This window comes from Caretta caretta, chromosome 10, assembly GCF_965140235.1.
Source record: "Caretta caretta isolate rCarCar2 chromosome 10, rCarCar1.hap1, whole genome shotgun sequence".
NCBI lineage: Eukaryota > Metazoa > Chordata > Testudines > Cheloniidae > Caretta > Caretta caretta.
In genome coordinates, this window is record NC_134215.1 from 39,081,790 (window position 1) to 39,099,656 (window position 17,867).

The following is a 17,867-nucleotide window of genomic DNA, read 5'->3' on the forward strand; positions in this document are numbered from 1 at the left end:
AGGAAACACTGGGGCTACTGCGCGATCAAACAGACATGCTCTGGCGTCTGGTGGAGGTTCATGAACAGCAGCAGGATCACAGTCTGCCACTGCAGCCCCTGTTTAACTGCCCTACTTCCCCCCAAGTTCCATAGCCTCCTCACCCAGATGCCCAAGAATGCAGAGGGGGGGGCTCCGGGCACCCCACCAGTCTACCCCAGTGGACAGCTCAAGCAACAGAAGACTGGCATTCAACAAATTTTAAAGTGGCCTTTTCCTTCCCCCCTACCCTCCTCCCACACCGCACCCGGGCTACCTTGTGAGTTATCTCCCTATTTTTATAATCAATTAATAAAGAATATATGTTTTTTAAATGATAGTGACTTTATTTCCTTTGCAAGCAAGCTGTGATCACAGGCGGGAGGACAGGGAACTTACAGGGAATTAGAGTCAACCAAGGAGGTGGGTTTTCATCAAGGAGAAACAAACAGAAGTGTCACACAGTACCCTGGCCAGTCATGAAACTGGTTTTCAAAGCTTCTCTGATGCGCACCGCTTCCTGCTGTGCTCTTCTAACTGCCTTGGTGTCTGGGTGCGCGTATTCAGCAGCCAGGCGATTTGCATCAACCTCCCACCCCGCCATAAACGTCTCCCCCTTACTCTCACAGAGATTGTGGAGCACACAACAAGCAGCAATAACAATGGGAATATTGGTTTCGCTGAGGTCTGAGTGAGTCAGTAAACTGCGCCAGCGACCCTTTAAACATCCAAATGCACACTCTACCACCATTCTGCACTTGCTCAGCCTATAGTTGAACAGATCCTGACTACTGTCCAGGGTGCCTGTGTATGGCTTCATGAGCTATGACATTAAGGGGTAGTCTGGGTCCCCAAGGATAACTATAGGCATTTCAACATCCCCAACGGTTATTTTCCGGTCTGGAAAGTAAGTCCCTTCCTGCAGCTTTTGAAACAGACCAGAGTTCCTGAAGATGCGAGCGTCATGTACCTTTCCCGGCCATCCCACGTTGATGTTGGTGAAACGTCCCTTGTGATCCACCAGTGCTTGCTGCACCATTGAAAAGTACCCCTTGCGGTTTATGTACTGGCTGCACTGGTGGTCCGGTCCCAAGATAAAGATATGCATTCCGTGTATAGCCCCACCACATTTAGGGAGTCCCATTGCAGCAAAGCCATCTAGTATGACCTGCACATTTCCCAGAGTCACTACCTTTGATAGCAGCAGCTCAATGATTGCATTGGCTACTTGCATCACAGCAACCCCCACAGTAGATTTGCCCACTCCAAATTGATTCCCGACTGACCGGTAGCTGTATGGCATTGCAAGCTTCCACAGAACTACTGCCACTCACTTCTCAACTGTGAGGGCTGCTCTCATCTCGGTATTCTTGCACTTCAGGGCAGGGGAAAGCAAGTCACAAAGTTCCATGAAAGTGCCCTTATGCATGCAAAAGTTTCGGAGCCACTGGGAATCATCACAGACCCGCAACACTATGCAGTTCCACCAGTCTGTGCTTGTTTCCCAGGCCCAGAATCAGCGTTCCACAGCATGAGCCTGCCCCATTAACACCATGATCTCCAAATTGCGGGGAAATGCGGTTTTAGAGAAAAGTGTGTTCATGTCCTCATCACCGCGCTGCTGTCGCCTCCTCACCTGGTTTTTCAGGTGCTGGTTCTGCATACACTGCACGATAATGTGCAAGGTGTTTACAATGGTCATAACTGCTGTAGTGAGCTGAACGGGCTCCATGCTTGCTGTGCTGTGGCGTCTGCTCCTGCTCGGGCAATGCAGGGAAAAGGGCGCGAAACGATTGTTTGCCGTTGCTCTCGCGGAGGGAGGGGCGACTGACAACATGGCTTACAGGGTTGGCTTACAGGGAATTAAAATCAACAAAGGGGGTGGCTTTGCGAGAAACAGAATGGCCCCCTCAAGGATAGAACTCAAAACCTCAAGGATAGAACTCAAAACTGGGTTTAGCAGGTCGTTGTTTTCACGGAGGGAAGGAGGAGAAAATGAATACAAAACAAATCTGGTCTATTTCTTGTTTTGATCCACTTCATCTATCTTTATACATTTTGCTGGCAGCAGACTGTGCAGTACGACCGCTAGCCATCCTCATCTCCTGGGTGCTCGGCAGAAGACGGTGCAGTATGACTGCTGGCCAAGTCTTCTGCTGGCTGCTGATTAAAAGACAGTGCACTGCCGGTAGAACTGAATTGCCATGAGACGAAACTTAAAAGGGAAATGACCTGGCTGAGTCACTCCCATGTTTGCCTAGGCGCCCTTGACCTCATTGAGGTCGGTTAAAAGAGCACCCAGGACTACGTCAACGATGGCTACCGGTCATACTGCACTGGCTGCTGCAAAAAGTCAATAAACTGCTGCTGTGTAGCAATGCAGTACCGCGTCTGCCAGCGCCCAGGAGACATACAGTGACGGTTAGCTGAGCAGGCTCCATGCTTGCCGTGGTATGGCGTCTGCACAGGTAACTCAACAAAAAGGCGCAAAACGATTGTCTGCCCTTGCTTTCACAGAAGGAGGGAGGGAAGGGGGGCCTGACGATATGTACCCAGAACCACCCGCGACAATGTTTTAGCCCCATCAGGAACTGGGATTTCTACCCAGAATTCCAATGGGTGGCGGAGACTGCGGGAACTGTGGGATAGCTACCCCCAATGCAACGCTCCAGAAGTTGACAGTTGCCTCGGTGCTGTGGACACACTCCGCCGACTATATGCACTTAGAGCATTTATGTGGGGACACACACAATCAACTGTATAAAAATGCTTTCTACAAAACTGACTTCTATAAATTCGACCTAATTTCATAGACAAGGCCTTAATGGGCCATTACCTTGTATGGTTCATCCACAATGTGTTGGCTAGACTGGCTGTAAACTATCTTGTTGGTATTACCCAGCAGCAAACACATTTGAAATACTGGCACATAGTCATTATTCATAACTTTAGATACAAAAATGGAGAGGAATTATTTAAGCTCTGTACCAATGTGGACACAAGAACAAATGGATATAAACTTGCCATCGGGAAGTTTAGACTTGAAATTAGACGAAGGTTTCTAACCATCAGAGGAGTAAAGTTCTGGAATAGCCTTCCAAGGGAAGCAGTGGGGGCAAAAGACCTATCTGGCTTCAAGATTAAACTCGATAAGTTTATGGAGGAGATGGTATGATGGGATAACATGATTTTGTCAATTAATTTATTGTTTAACTATTCATGGTAAATAGGCCCAATGGCCTGTGATGGGATGTTAGATGGGGTGGGGTCTGAGTTACTACAGAGAATTCTTTCCTGGGTATCTGGCTGGTGAGTCTTGCCCATATGCGCAGGGTTCAGCTGATCACCATATTTGATGTCGGGAAGGAATTTTCCTCCAGGGCAGATTGAAAGAGGCCCTGTGGGTTTTTCGCCTTCCTATGTAGCATGGGGCATGGGTCACTTGCTGGAGGATTCTCTGCACCTTGAAGTCTTTAAACCATGATTTGAGGACTTCAATAGCTCAGACATAGGTGAGAGGTTTATTGCAGGAGTGGATGGGTGAGATTCTGTGGCCTGCATTGTGCAGGAGGTCAGACTAGATGATCATAATGGTCCCTTCTGACCTTAATATCTATGAGCCTATGAGTCTATGTATACACATCGGATAATCATATACAACAAATCATAACTTTTCCATTGATACCGTACATGACATACTTTTTACAAAACATATCATAATCATATCGCCATGGTAAATATGGGGATGCCAGGGTGTTGCTTTGGGGTACACAGTGTCACAAACAGATCTTGGGTGACTGAGCTATGAGAGAATTACTCAACTGATGAGAATATCTACACAGCAGGCCACAGGGATCTGTCTGTCCAGGGGTACCTAGATAGGAAGAGCTTGGGTGACCATTGGATAAAATGTCACAATTCATCTGTTCGTTTCTTACTCCTTCAAATACCAAATCAGCCTTTAGAGTTGAATCTTACACAGGCCCCCGTAGCTTCACTCTGTTCTTTTGACTCACTGGGTCTGAGATGTGCTGGAGGAAGCACGCCTCACTTAAGTCAAGCTGATAATGTCAGCAGGAGTGTTGCAACTTCACCAATGATGGAATTTTGAGAGATTGGTCCAGGTCACAAAATTTGGATGTGAAGTTCCAAGTATCCAAGGCTCAGGAGGGTTCAGAGATGGGTTTTGGGCTGGGCTATTTTACAATTAGGGGCCAGCTTCAAAGGTCAGAGCTGGATCCTTATTTGTGCTCTGACTTTCCCTCTCTCCCTTCACATTTTTGGGTTTGGGATCAGACCCATCCCCAGGGCAGATCCCTTAGAGTGAGCAAGGTCTCCCTGGCTTCTCCAACAAACACCATGGTGTATTTGGAAATCTTAATACATCTTTAAAAAAACCTTGCTGATGACAGATCTGGCTGTAGGGCTGCCTATAAGTGCACAGGCCATGTGGGCAGTAGGAAAGACTTGCTCAAAAGAGAACCTCAGCTGCAGCTTGTCCTTTTGCACATAGTGGGCAGCCAGTTGGTGTGAGAGATGGGAACACATGATGAGGGCCCCGACCACTAGTAAACATCAGCACTCTAGAGCAGAACTCCTGCTGCTTCTTGGCAGGGGACCACACTGCATAGATGGCAAAAGAGAACTCACAGATCAACCAACCCCTGCCAGGCAGGTCTAAAATTAGGAGCTCAGCTACTAGAGGTGATGGGCCTGACAAGGCTGAATCCCCACTCTGTCACTCCGAGTGCAGAAGTGGGGGCCCGCAAGGATTTAAAAAATTAATACTGGCCACTCCAGGCTTGTATTACACTCCCAAGCTTACAGCTTTTCTCTGACCTTGGCTTGGTAAACACTGCCACCACCCAAATGCAAAAGGAAAAAAACCCCTTTGGGCCCAGGAAGGAGCACTTGGGAATTCCTCCCTGTGGGGTACCCTCAAGCCCTTTCACCCCCCCACCCCCACCCTCCGCCTCTGGGAAAGAGCTGAGAAAGAAAACAAAGGAAATTAGCTGTGGCTACCAGCTAATCAAAGAGCATGTGCACAAACCTCTTAGGACACCAAAAATCCAATCCTGTTCTTAAAAAAGGTAATTTTTATTAAAAACAAAAAGAAAAAAAATACATCTGGAACTTAGGCTTTTGCTAGATTTTAAAAGAGCAATTTCAAAAATTAAGCACCAAACTAGCTTTTTTGGGGGTTCAGCTTGAAGGTTACAAGCAAACAAAAGTATCTAGGGTTAGCACAGAGGAGATCCACAAGCCAAAATAAACCGGATTGTGTCTAACTAAACATTCCCTATCCAAATATTTTTTCTAGGTATGGAAGATGAATTTTCATATCTGGTTCAAGCCTTACACAGCACTGCTGCTCTGTTCAATGCTCTGCAGCCCAAAGAAGGACAGACAAAAGGAAAAGGTTGGTTTTTTTTGTCGTCCCCCCCCCCCATTTTAAAAAGTTCTACCTTCCTATTGGCTCTTTTGGTCAGGAGCCCACTCCTTTTCTTTTACCTGTGGGCTTGTTAACCCTTTACAGGTAAAGCAAGCAGAGAACAGACCAAGAGGGATTTTACAGCTAACTGGCTGGCTGGGTATCCATCAAAGGGAGCTACTCTCGCCCCCCCTTCATGTATCACAGATGGCAAAAGAGAACTCACAGATCTACCAGTCCCTGCCAGGCAGGTCTAAAATTAGGAACTCAGCTACTAGAGGTGATGGGCCTGGTTTAGAAACCTGGACCCCAATTCTGCAATGAGCTGGACCCCTGTGCCGACATGCTGCCTCACTGACTTCAGCAGGGCTTTGCGTGGGCACTGTGGTCTGCCCACCCAGAGCTTATTGTGGGATCAGCACCCGAGATAGAATAGGGGCATAGAATCATAGAATCATAGAATATCAGGGTTGGAAGGGACCTCAGGAGGTCATCTAGTCCAACCCCCTGCTCAAAGCAGGACCAATCCCCAACTACATCATCCCAGCCAGGGCTTTGTCAAGCCTGACCTTAAAAACTTCTAAGGAAGGAGATTCTACCAGCTCCCTAGGTAACGCATTCCAGTGTTTCACCACCCTCCTAGTGAAAAAGTTTTTCCTAATATCCAACCTAAACCTCCTCCACTGCAACTTGAGACCATTACTCCTTGTTCTGTCCTCTTCTACCACTGAGAATAGTCTAGAACCATCCTCTCTGGAACCACCTCTCAGGTAGTTGAAAGCAGCTATCAAATCCCCCCTCATTCTTCTCTTCCGCAGACTAAACAATCCCAGTTCCCTCAGCCTCTCCTCATAAGTCATGTGTTCCAGACCCCTAATCATTTTTGTTGCCCTTCGCTGGACTCTCTCCAATTTATCCACATCCTTCTTGTAGTGTGGGGCCCAAAACTGGACACAGTACTCCAGATGAGGCCTCACCAATGTCGAATAGAGGGGAACGATCACGTCCCTCGATCTGCTCGCTATGCCCCTACTTATACATCCCAAAATGCCATTGGCCTTCTTGGCAACAAGGGCACACTGCTGACTCATATCCAGCTTCTCGTCCACTGTAACCCCTAGGTCCTTTTCCGCAGAACTGCTGCCTAGCCATTCGGTCCCTAGTCTGTAGCGGTGCATTGGGTTCTTCTGTCCTAAGTGCAGGACCCTGCACTTATCCTTATTGAACCTCATCAGATTTCTTTTGGCCCAATCCTCCAATTTGTCTAGGTCCTTCTGTATCCTATACCTGCCCTCTAGCGTATCTACCACTCCTCCCAGTTTAGTATCATCCGCATATTTGCGGAGAGTGCAATCCACACCATCCTCCAGGTCATTTATGAAGATATTGAACAAAACCGGCCCCAGGACCGACCCCTGGGGCACTCCACTTGACACCGGCTGCCAACTAGACATGGAGCCATTGATCATTACCCGTTGAGCCCGACAATCTAGCCAACTTTCTACCCACCTTATAGTGCATTCATCCAGCCCATACTTCTTTAACTTGCCGACAAGAATACTGTGGGAGACTGTGTCAAAAGCTTTGCTAAAGTCAAGAAACAATACATCCACTGCTTTCCCTTCATCCACAGAACCAGTAATCTCATCATAGAAGGCGATTAGATTAGTCAGGCATGGATTGGTGAATCCATGCTGACTGTTCCTGATCACTTTCCTCTCATGTAAGTGCTTCAGGATTGATTCCTTGAGGACCTGCTCCATGATTTTTCTGGGGACTGAGGTGAGGCTGACTGGCCTGTCATAGAATCAGAATCATAGAATATAAGGGTTGGAAGGGACCCCTGAAGGTCATCTAGTCCAACCCCCTGCTCGAAGCAGGACCAATTCCCAGTTAAATCATCCCAGCCAGGGCTTTGTCAAGCCTGACCTTAAAAACCTCTAAGGAAGGAGATTCTACCACCTCCCTAGGTAACGCATTCCAGTGTTTCACCACCCTCTTAGTGAAAAAGTTTTTCCTAATATCCAATCTAAACCTCCCCCACTGCAGCTTGAGACCATTACTCCTCGTTCTGTCATCTGATACCATTGAGAACAGTCTAGAGCCATCCTCTTTGGAACCCCCTTTCAGGTAGTTGAAAGCAGCTATCAAATCCCCCCTCATTCTTCTCTTCTGCAGGCTAAACAATCCCAGCTCCCTCAGCCTCTCCTCATAACTCATGTGTTCCAGACCCCTAATCATTTTTGTTGCCCTTCGCTGGACTCTCTCCAATTTATCCACATCCTTCTTGAAGTGTGGGGCCCAAAACTGGACACAGTACTCCAGATGAGGCCTCACCAATGTCGAATAGAGGGGAACGATCACGTCCCTCGATCTGCTCGCTATGCCCCTACTTATACATCCGAAAATGCCATTGGCCTTCTTGGCAACAAGGGCACACTGCTGACTCATATCCAGCTTCTCGTCCACTGTCACCCCTAGGTCCTTTTCCGCAGAACTGCTGCCTAGCCATTCGGTCCCTAGTCTGTAGCTGTGCATTGGGTTCTTCCGTCCTAAGTGCAGGACCCTGCACTTATCCTTATTGAACCTCATCAGATTTCTTTTGGCCCAATCCTCCAATTTGTCTAGGTCCTTCTGTATCCTATCCCTCCCCTCCAGCGTATCTACCACTCCTCCCAGTTTAGTATCATCCGCAAATTTGCTGAGAGTGCAATCCACACCATCCTCCAGATCATTTATGAAGATATTGAACAAAACCGGCCCCAGGACCAACCCTTGGGGCACTCCACTTGATACCGGCTGCCAACTAGACATGGAGCCATTGATAACTACCCGTTGAGCCCGACAATCTAGCCAGCTTTCTACCCACCTTGTAGTGCATTCATCCAGCCCATACTTCCTTAACTTGCTGACAAGAATACTGTGGGAGACCGTGTCAAAAGCTTTGCCAAAAGCTTTGCTAAAGTCAAGCAAAGCTTTGCTGTAGTTCCCAGGATCCTCCTTCTTCCCTTTTTTTAAAGATTGGCACTACATTAGCCTTTTTCCAGTCATCTGGGACTTCCCCCGTTCGCCACGAGTTTTCAAAGATAATGGCGAATGGCTCTGCAATCACAGCCGCCAATTCCTTTAGCACTCTCGGATGCCACTTGTCCGGCCCCATGGACTTGTGCACGTCCAGCTTTTCTAAATAGTCCCTAACCACCTCTTTCTCCACAGAGGGCTGGCCGTCTACTCCCCACATTGTGATGCCCAGTGCAGCAGTCTGGGAGCTGTCCTTGTTAGTGAAGACAGAGGCAAAAAAAGCATTGAGCACATTAGCTTTTTCCACATCCTCTGTCACTAGGTTGCCTCCCTCATTCAATAAGGGGCCCACACTTTCCTTGGCTTTCTTCTTGTTGCCAACATACCTGAAGAAACCCTTCTTGTTGCTCTTGACATCTCTTGCTAGCTGCAGCTCCAGGTGCGATTTGGCCCTCCTGATTTCATTCCTACATGCCCAAGCAACATTTTTATACTCTTCCCTGGTCATATGTCCAACCTTCCACTTCTTGTAAGCTTCTTTTTTATGTTTAATATCCGCTAGGATTTCACCATTAAGCCAAGCTGGTCGCCTGCCATATTTACTATTCTTTCGACTCATCGGGATGGTTTGTCCCTGTAACCTCAACAGGGATTCCTTGAAATACAGCCAGCTCTCCTGGACTCCTTTCCCCTTCATGTTAGTCCCCCAGGGGATCCTACCCATCCGTTCCCTGAGGGAGTCGAAGTCTGCTTTCCTGAAGTCCAGGGTCTGTATCCTGCTGCTTACCTTTCTTCCCTGTGTCAGGATCCTGAACTCAACCAACTCATGGTCACTGCCTCCCAGATTCCCGTCCACTTTTGCTTCCCCCACTAATTCTTCCCTGTTTGTGAGCAGCAGGTCAAGAAAAGCTACCCCCCAGTTGGCTCGTCTAGCACTTGCACCAGGAAATTGTCCCCTACACTTTCCAAAAACTTCCTGGATTGTCTATGCACCGCTGTATTGCTCTCCCAGCAGATATCAGGAAAATTAAAGTCACCCATGAGAACCAGGGCGTGCAATCTAGTAGCTTCCGTGAGCTGCCGGAAGAAAGCCTCATCTACCTCATCCCCCTGGTCCGGTGGTCTATAGCAGACTCCCACCACTACATCACTCTTGTTGCTCATACTTCTAAACTTAATCCAGAGACACTCAGGTTTTTCTGCAGTTTCGTACCGGAGCTCTGAGCAGTCATACTGTTCCCTTACATACAGTGCTACTCCCCCACCTTTTCTGCCCTGCCTGTCCTTCCTGAACAGTTTATAACCATCCATGACAGTACTCCAGTCATGTGAGTTATCCCACCAAGTCTCTTTATTCCAATCACGTCATAATTCCTTGACATCACCAGGACCTCCAGTTCTCCCTGCTTGTTTCCAAGGCTTTGTGCATTCGTATATAAGCACTTGAGATAACCTGCTGATCGCCCCTCATTCTCAGTATGAGGCAGGAGCCCTCCCCTCACAGACGTTCCTGCCTGTGCTTCCTCCCGGTATCCCGCTTTCCCACTTACCTCAGGGCTTTGGTCTTCTTCCCCTGGTGAACCTAGTTTAAAGCCGTCCTCACTAGGTTAGCCAGCCTGCTGGCAAAGATGCTCTTCCCTCTCTTCGTAAGATGGAGCCCCTCTCTGCCCAGCACTCCTCCTTCATGGAACACCATCCCATGGTCAAAGAATCCAAAGCCTTCTCTCCGACACCACCTGCGTAGCCATTCGTTAATTTCCACGATTTGACGGTCCCTGCCCCGGCTTTTTCCTTCCACGGGGAGGATGGACGAGAACACCACTTGCGCCTCAGACTCCTTTATCCTTCTTCCCAGAGCCACGTAGTCCGCAGTGATCCGCTCAAGGTCATTCTTGGCAGTATCATTGGTGCCCACGTGGAGAAGCAGGAAGGGGTAGCGATCCGAGGGCTTGATGAGTCTCGGCAGTCTCTCCGTCACATCGCGAATCTTAGCCCCTGGCAAGCATCAGACTTCTCGGTTTTCCTGGTCAGGGCGGCAGATAGATGACTCAGTCCCCCGGAGGAGAGAGTCCCCGACCACCACCACCCGCCTCCATCTCTTGGGAGTGGTGGTCGTGGAACCCCCCACCTCAGGACAGTGCATCTCATGCCTTCCAACCAGCGGAGTCTCCTTCTGCTTTCTCCCCACAGACATATCATCTGGTCCACTCTCCACAAAGGTACCTGTGGAGAGAACATGAAAGCGGTTAGTTACCTGTGTCCGCGTTGCTGGAACCCGGACATTCCTCCTTCTTCTTCTGGAGGTCACATGTTGCCAAGCTTCTTCACTGGCCTCTTGGCTCTGCTGTGCAACCTGCTCTAAATCTTTAGAGCTTTGTGCCGAGACCATTCCTTTCTATTTGTCCTGAAAAGCACCCAGCATACTCTTGAGCACTGGGAAAATAGTGAATAACAATTGTGAGTACTAAATACACTGTGTTCCTAGGCAAAAGACAGTGCTATCTTGGGGATATTCACCTATTTCAAGGCCCTGACAAATTAAAACCACCCAAACCTCTTTTATTTCTCTAATGACAATATTGTGCATCTAGAGCATAACATGCTCAAAATCTGTTTGTGTCCCCATCTGCTACTCATCCAGAGTGGCAGGGTGTCTCCTCTAGGGAGGCAGTGTGGCCTGGTACAGAGCGCAGTTGCTTGGGCCTCAGGAGATCTGGGTTCCATTCCTGGCTCTGCTGCTGGCCTCCTGAGTGACCTTTAGCAAGTCCTTTCACTTCCCTAGCCTTTAATTGCCCCATCTATAAAATGGGGACAATGATACTACCTTTGTAAAGTGCTTGGAGATCTAAAATGCTAGATTAGCGTTAGGTGATGATGATATTACTGCTGCTAGCTAATGGGTTTAGTTAGCCCTCTAGCTCCAGGTCTGTGCTGAAGGTCCTGGATTCAAACCCCGTTAAAGGGTCATGGTGATGGTTGTTACTTCCATCCAAGGATCTCAAAGCACTTCACAATTTCTGTAGGAGACAGAAATATTATTGTTAGGGAAATGGAGTCACAGAGAGGTGAAATGATTTGCCCAAGGCCACGCAGTGAGTCAGTAACAGAGCCAGAATCCTTGTACAACTAATACTCTCTGCTAACCCCACTCCCCATAAAATCCTTTGCAATTTTTTTTAAATCTGTGTTTAACTACAGTTGTTATCCAGTCCAAGGAAAGGGCATGAAACCAAAGGCTATGGCTGCTCTCTGGCCATTACTACAGCAGGGAGAGGCCAGCTGGGATGATGACCTCTGCTTTGAATTTCCTGACTTTATTACACAAGCCCCCCATGTTATTTCAGCATAGGAATTACCCCATCCCCCATTTTAAAAGGCTTTTTCTAAGCACAGCAGCATCTGTGCTGGAGGCCAGAGCACTGTAAATCCAGTTTTTTTGACAGGCCCATTTTGACATCAGGGGCTTATGTCTGCTGAGGGCTGTCAGGTACAATTCGGACTCAGTCCTGAGATTTGGATTTGGTCTTGTTCTTGCTTTGACTCTTATGTGTGTGAAAGATTGTGATAGTTCGAAGTGTGTGTGTGTCTGTCTTCCTCCCCACTGGATTTGAAAATCACACCACCTGTTGTGCTTGTCCATGCAGTGTTACATCCAGAACGGGGCTTAGAATTCACTCTTAATGAAAACAGGCTTGAGAATGAGGCTAAGACTGTGGGAAAAAATCAGCATGTGGGAAGACAGTGGGGAGCTGGGGACGGGGGTGGGAAGAGGGAGAGGGGGATGGGTTTTGTGTGTGTGATGGGGAAGGAGAGCCAGGGGATGGAATCCAGTTTACCAGCCGCTGTTCTCTTCATTTAGGAGGCAAATTACCCACCCACAAAATTTTTTTAAAAAAAAGATAGAACGAGTCAATTAGGGAAGCAGGAGCACAAAGCACAAGTGCAATCGCTGCTCTTTGCTGACAGTTGCGGACACATCAGCTCTCTATTTGATTGCTCATCCCCATTGGACTAACACTTACTTAGCTTCCCCATGGATCTCCTGCAGCAAGGAGGCTGCAAGGAGCTGTGAAACCTATCCCCAAGCCAGCACACAACCTAGGTGCCAGGAGAGTAGCTGTGATCTCTTACCCAGATAGTGCATTTCACACCATTCTCTGCAGTTACTCAAGCTGGGACAAGTGGAGCTGTAAGCAATTTCCCATCCACAGCTTTTATCCTGAACTGTACAGTGACTCCTGCTGGGCTCCCCCCACATCCAGTGTTTTTGTAGCTTTCCTTACAGTTGCTGGTTGTCTGCCTGTAACCCTTTAATTGCCCTAATTGCTTGAGGTTTTTCCTCTGCTTCGGAGGACTGTTGCCCTTGACTTTGTTCCCTCTGCATATCCAGTCTGCCAAGCCATCAGCCAGCATTATATCTCTGGTATTCTCCTCTCTGTAGGAATCCAACAGGGGTATAAGGAAATGCAAGGGGCCCTTTCTATGGTCTGCAAAGGCCTTCCAGCATATGCAAGTGACTATCAAAGCCTGCTTTGGCAGTCAAGTCAGGAGGATTTTGTGGGTCAGTGGACCTGCCTGACAGCTGTTCAGGAAGTAAAAGCAGTGGGATTTCCCCAGGCACTTGCAGCATTAGAAGAAACAGTCCAAGATCTGAAGGGCTCCAGAAAGGGACAGCTAAAATGAACCTCTGAGACAGCTGGGTGGGGGTGATGGGAAATCTCTTCACTTAGGGGAAAAACATGGTAGATATTGACTCACATATTGTGCTCTTCTTGCACATGCTGGCTAATCCCTGGCAGATCTCTGCATGCAAGGGGAGGAGAATATCCAAGTTGAACTCCATTGAGTGACTCTAAGAGGAGAATTTGTCCTGTCTCTGCATGACTGGGTACATTTTCTGAACAGCACAGAGGGTTCAACCTGTGTGTCTGCCATTGATATTAGTGGGAGTCATGTGGCTAAGACCCAGCCTGGTGCTTTGAAGCTGTGTGCATCTCTTCTCCCTCTTCCCAATAATTTATTTGGTTATCAAATGAATGGTATTGCTCATCCCCAAGGTGCCAGGGCTACTTGTTCTCACTTTGTGACATTGGCACCCTAATGTGCTGTGTACACTAAGCAAAAAGAGCACTGCACCAGACCACTGCTTGAATGCCTGGACCTGGCAGTGCCGGGTGACACCTTGTGTCTCTGTGCAACAGCTGTCCCAGGTATTTTACAAATTGTGGTCGTTTGCTGTGTCTGGGACCTTTATCTGAGGTCTGCTGAATCAGTGCAGGCTGCAGTTTTCCTAGGATACTACAAGCATTTCATCTGCACTGGCACATCCCACAATGCAGTGCCTCCTGTTTGGAAATTACCCCAAATCCTATGCTCCCAACACAATGGAATAGGTGCTGCAAGAGACCCACAACACAGAGCTACAACCATACCTGTAAGATGTGAGTTGTTGCAATGCCATTTTTCTTAGTGTAAATGGGTCCTAATGTCACACCCAAAGTGTCAGTGAAGCTGTGATGCTCTTAGTAACTGAACAGGCACATAAGCGTTGCCATAGTCATATTAAAGACCTTGTATCTGACCTGTCATTAGGTTTATGTCTGCTTAGAGCTCATGACAGACCCAAGCCTGAGAGTTTGTTCTAAACCAGAGAGTAAGGAAGCTGTATTTCCACCTCCTCCTGAAACAAAGATGGCAAGCAGTGCTTTGTCTCCCAAGTAAGCTTCTCCCACGAGGATCCATTTTCATGTTAGGAAACCAGGCGGGAACCAAAGAAGCTGCCGAAGCTGAGTGTATATTTCTTTTCTGATCCTTTGCCTACTTACGGGAACAAAATATTCTCATCTTTCTTGGAGTGAGAGAGAGACAGACCCAAAACAATCAGTAACCTAAACCTAGACAATTGCACAACTGGGTTTCAAGACACCAACCACCAAAACCCTAATTCAATCAGGGGAGACAGAAGAAAAGTAACTTTTTAACAAAGTAAATAAAGAACCAGAGGTAACCTCTCCCTGGCTCTCTTTATGTGGCTGGGTTCTGTGTTGATTTATAAATGTTGTTGCTATGCCAGGAAGGAAAAATATGTAGCAGCTGGCTGTGTACACAGAGCAGAAAGGTGCAGCAGGCAGAGGTGTTCTATGTGAGCTCTGCCTGAGACATTAGGAATGAAATTGCTAGGGGTTTGTTCTTATTGGCTTCCCAGCAATGTGTGATTTATTAAATTAAGGCCTTTTGCAGCAAGAGAGCTATCAATGGACAGGGGATGGGTGTGGTTAGGGTTGCCAGGTGTCCGTTTTCGACTGGAAAGTCCAGTCAGTCGAAAAGGGCACATGACATTGTTCAGTCAGGACCACTGACTGGACACCCAAAGTCTGGTTACTGCCTGCAGCGGTGCCAGAACAGTTGGGGCCAAGCAGGCGGGCTGGCAGGCAGGAAGGCACTGCGAGCGGATCGCGGCACAGAGCCGGCAGCGGGGGCAGCAAGCAGCTGTGCCTCCCCCCTTTGCTCCCCCAGTGCGCACCCGCTCCCCCTCCCACTGTGTGTGCCCGTGCTGGAGTCTCCCTCACTGCCTCCTCCAGCAACAGCAGTGCCGCGGATGGGCAGCAAGAGTGCGCCCAGGAGCAGTCCGGGTTCTGCAGCTCCCACACCGCCGCCCTCTGCACCCGCAGTCAGAGCCCCTGTCATGCTGCCGGCAGCTCCTGCCTTGCACGGGTGAGTAGCCGGGGCAGGGTGCGCACACTGTACACACCCCTGTGCACCTGCTGTGCCCCCTGCCCGGCGCTCAGGGCAGCCCGCGGGGAAGGGAGTCCCCGCTCAGCCCCAGCAGGAGGATCCCTGCTCCCCCAGGTGGAAGGTCTCTGCTGGCCCCCAGATGGGAGAAGTGGGCTGCAAGCAGCATTTCACCTCGCTGCCGACCTCCCCCCTCCCTCCCACACACAACAGTTCTCACTATGATTCTATGAACAGTCCGGAGCCACCGTGTCGCCAGCCAACCCCTGCGGCTGCAAAACCCCCACGTGCCCCGCTCCCCCAATGGAGCCACCTTGGCTCTGAGACTCACCTCCCTTTCCCAGGCGTGCACCTTCCCCACCCGCCGCAGGACCTAGAGCCGGCTCCCCTCCCATTCATTCCCCAGGAGAAACATGGAGACCTCAGTGCCCTCCCCTTTTCCACCCCACGGCAGATCCCAACACCCTAAATTACTATGTGCTGCATCCTCGCCTCTGGTGTGTGTGTGTGGGGGGGGGGGGGATGCCATTGTGTCAGTACTGGAGTTTATTTAAAGGTCTAACTTTTTAGGAACCTTTGCGGGGGGAGGGTGCTGGAGGTTTAGCTCAGTAGAGTCAGTATCTTTCCTTCTCCCCATATTCTTCCCTCCCTTTCCCTCCTCCCTCAGTAATGTGTCTTAAAGAGGGTCCTAAATACCCTCTGCCTTGTTGGGGTTATTACAGGACTTGCCTAATTGAGCTGTGGACCTTTTCTCTGTACAGCACAGAGATCTCTGTAGAGAGGAAAGTTTCATTTGATCTAAATGGGATTTTTGGTGAAGGTGGGCCTGGGGTGCTGTCTCTTTGGATAGGGGAGAGGGAAAGAATGAACTTTTCAGCCAAAATGAAAATACAGCCAGCAAAAGTCCATGTTTTGCTTTCATTGTACAGAGGAGAGAGGGAGAATCATAGCAGGTTTCTGTTGCTGAAATGCATTTTTTGTGTTTATATTTCATGATGCACAGCACCTTGTGTAGTAACTTATCAGTATCCCAACAGTTTTCTGCTGAAGGATTGTTGTGACAGCAGTCTTTTCCCTCTTCTTTTCTATAGCATCTCTGGTTCAGTGCTGTGTTAGGGATATAGGTAATGGTACTTATGTTAGCAGTTGAAGCAACTCCTTGACACTTCCCAAAGTACTCTGACTAATATGAATATAAGTATTGCAGCAAATCTTCACACCCCCACTTTCCTCAGAACATGTGATAATGGTTAAGATTGAAGAAGGGGGTAGGAAACATGCCATTTTCTGCAATAATTCCTGTTTTGGGGTTTAGGTATTTTTGGTTTGATTGGAGGGGAAAGGAGCGGGTGGCGCAAGGGGTGGGGGCAGAGCAGGGTTTTCTGGTTTTTAGAACTTGAAAAATTGGTAACCCTGGGGTGGGGGCAAATGATCATTCAGACTGGAGAACAACTCCATATTTCCCATCCCCTTCCCCTGAGAGGTACTGAATATGGGCTCATGTGCCTAAGTTGCTCTTTAGTGGCTGGTTGACGTGGTGGATACCCTTAATATTAACAGCTAATGCAGATTATTTTTTAGCTCAGTTGCTACAGACTGGTGTTTTTACAGCTGAAGGTCTTGAGTTCTATTCCCATTCATGACCGTGATGTATGTGCAGAGTTCATGGAATTGATTATTAAATTGATAAAGTGTTTAAATATTAATTCTATAAATGCTAGACATTTGGGATGGTGTGGGTTGAGGGATGGAGCAGGCATTGGTACATTTCAATTTACTGATGGGGAAAAATTGTGTATCTATATTTTTCTTTTCCAAAAACTACAGATACATTCCCCTCCCAAACTGGATTTCCCCTCTCATTCGTTTGACCAAATCCACTCCTGTAACATGCACAAAAATAAATACCCTGTACCAGAAACACTAAGCATAGTGAGACAAATCCCACCTTCAGTTATTTTCAAGCAACTATTATTATTTATGTGTGTGACAGTAGCACCTAGTACCAGTTAAGGTCAGGGCCTGTTGTGCTATGCATTGGAAAAAACATTTCCGGCTTGTCCACATGCATAAATGGAACAGATTTCACTGTTGTTTTCTAAACTGATTTAGTGAAATCAGTGCCACCCTCTTGTGTGGACACTGTTAATTGGTTTGAGCATGGCTCATATAATTTTTGCTTACTTCAGTTTATTACTAGGCTATAGGAAGAGATGGTGCTTGGCTGGAAGGACTAATCTAATAGACAAGACAGACAAAGGGTGCAAGGGAACACAAGTGAATTTACTTGACCAAGGCCACACAGTGGGCTAGATGCAGAGCTAGAAATAGTGCCCAGATCTCACTTCAGAGCCTTATCTACTACATCATGTTGCCTTGGAACCTCAGACTTGTTTTGCATCAGTGTGGTTGCATGTGCATAAGGGTCCAAACCCTGCAAATCTAGCTGAAATCAGTAGAAACTGAGGACACTCAAGATCTGGCCTTATAGCAGAGCAGAACTAAGACTATTTATTATTACCCAGTGTGTTTAGCAGTGAATAAAGAGAACTAAAGAGTATAGTTGGTGTTAATGTTGCTGAGTAATTTAGGTAGCCAAAACACTCAGGCCACCAAAGAGGAAGGAGGCTCAAAATGGATGGGCCAAGCGGTCCTATGAGTTTTC

At 48.0% G+C, this 17,867-nt stretch overlaps 1 protein-coding gene across 3 annotated transcripts in view; it reads left to right on the forward strand.

Moving 5' to 3' along the window:
* CCDC78 (coiled-coil domain containing 78) overlaps positions 1–17,867 on the forward strand; it is a 213,124-nt gene that overhangs the window by 89,143 nt on the left and 106,114 nt on the right. For all 3 annotated transcript variants that reach the window (XR_012670182.1, XR_012670183.1, XR_007358671.2), the window contains exon 16: positions 5,339–5,437. The gene's annotated coding sequence lies outside the window, so the exon portion shown is untranslated. The remainder of the gene's footprint in view (positions 1–5,338; positions 5,438–17,867) is intronic.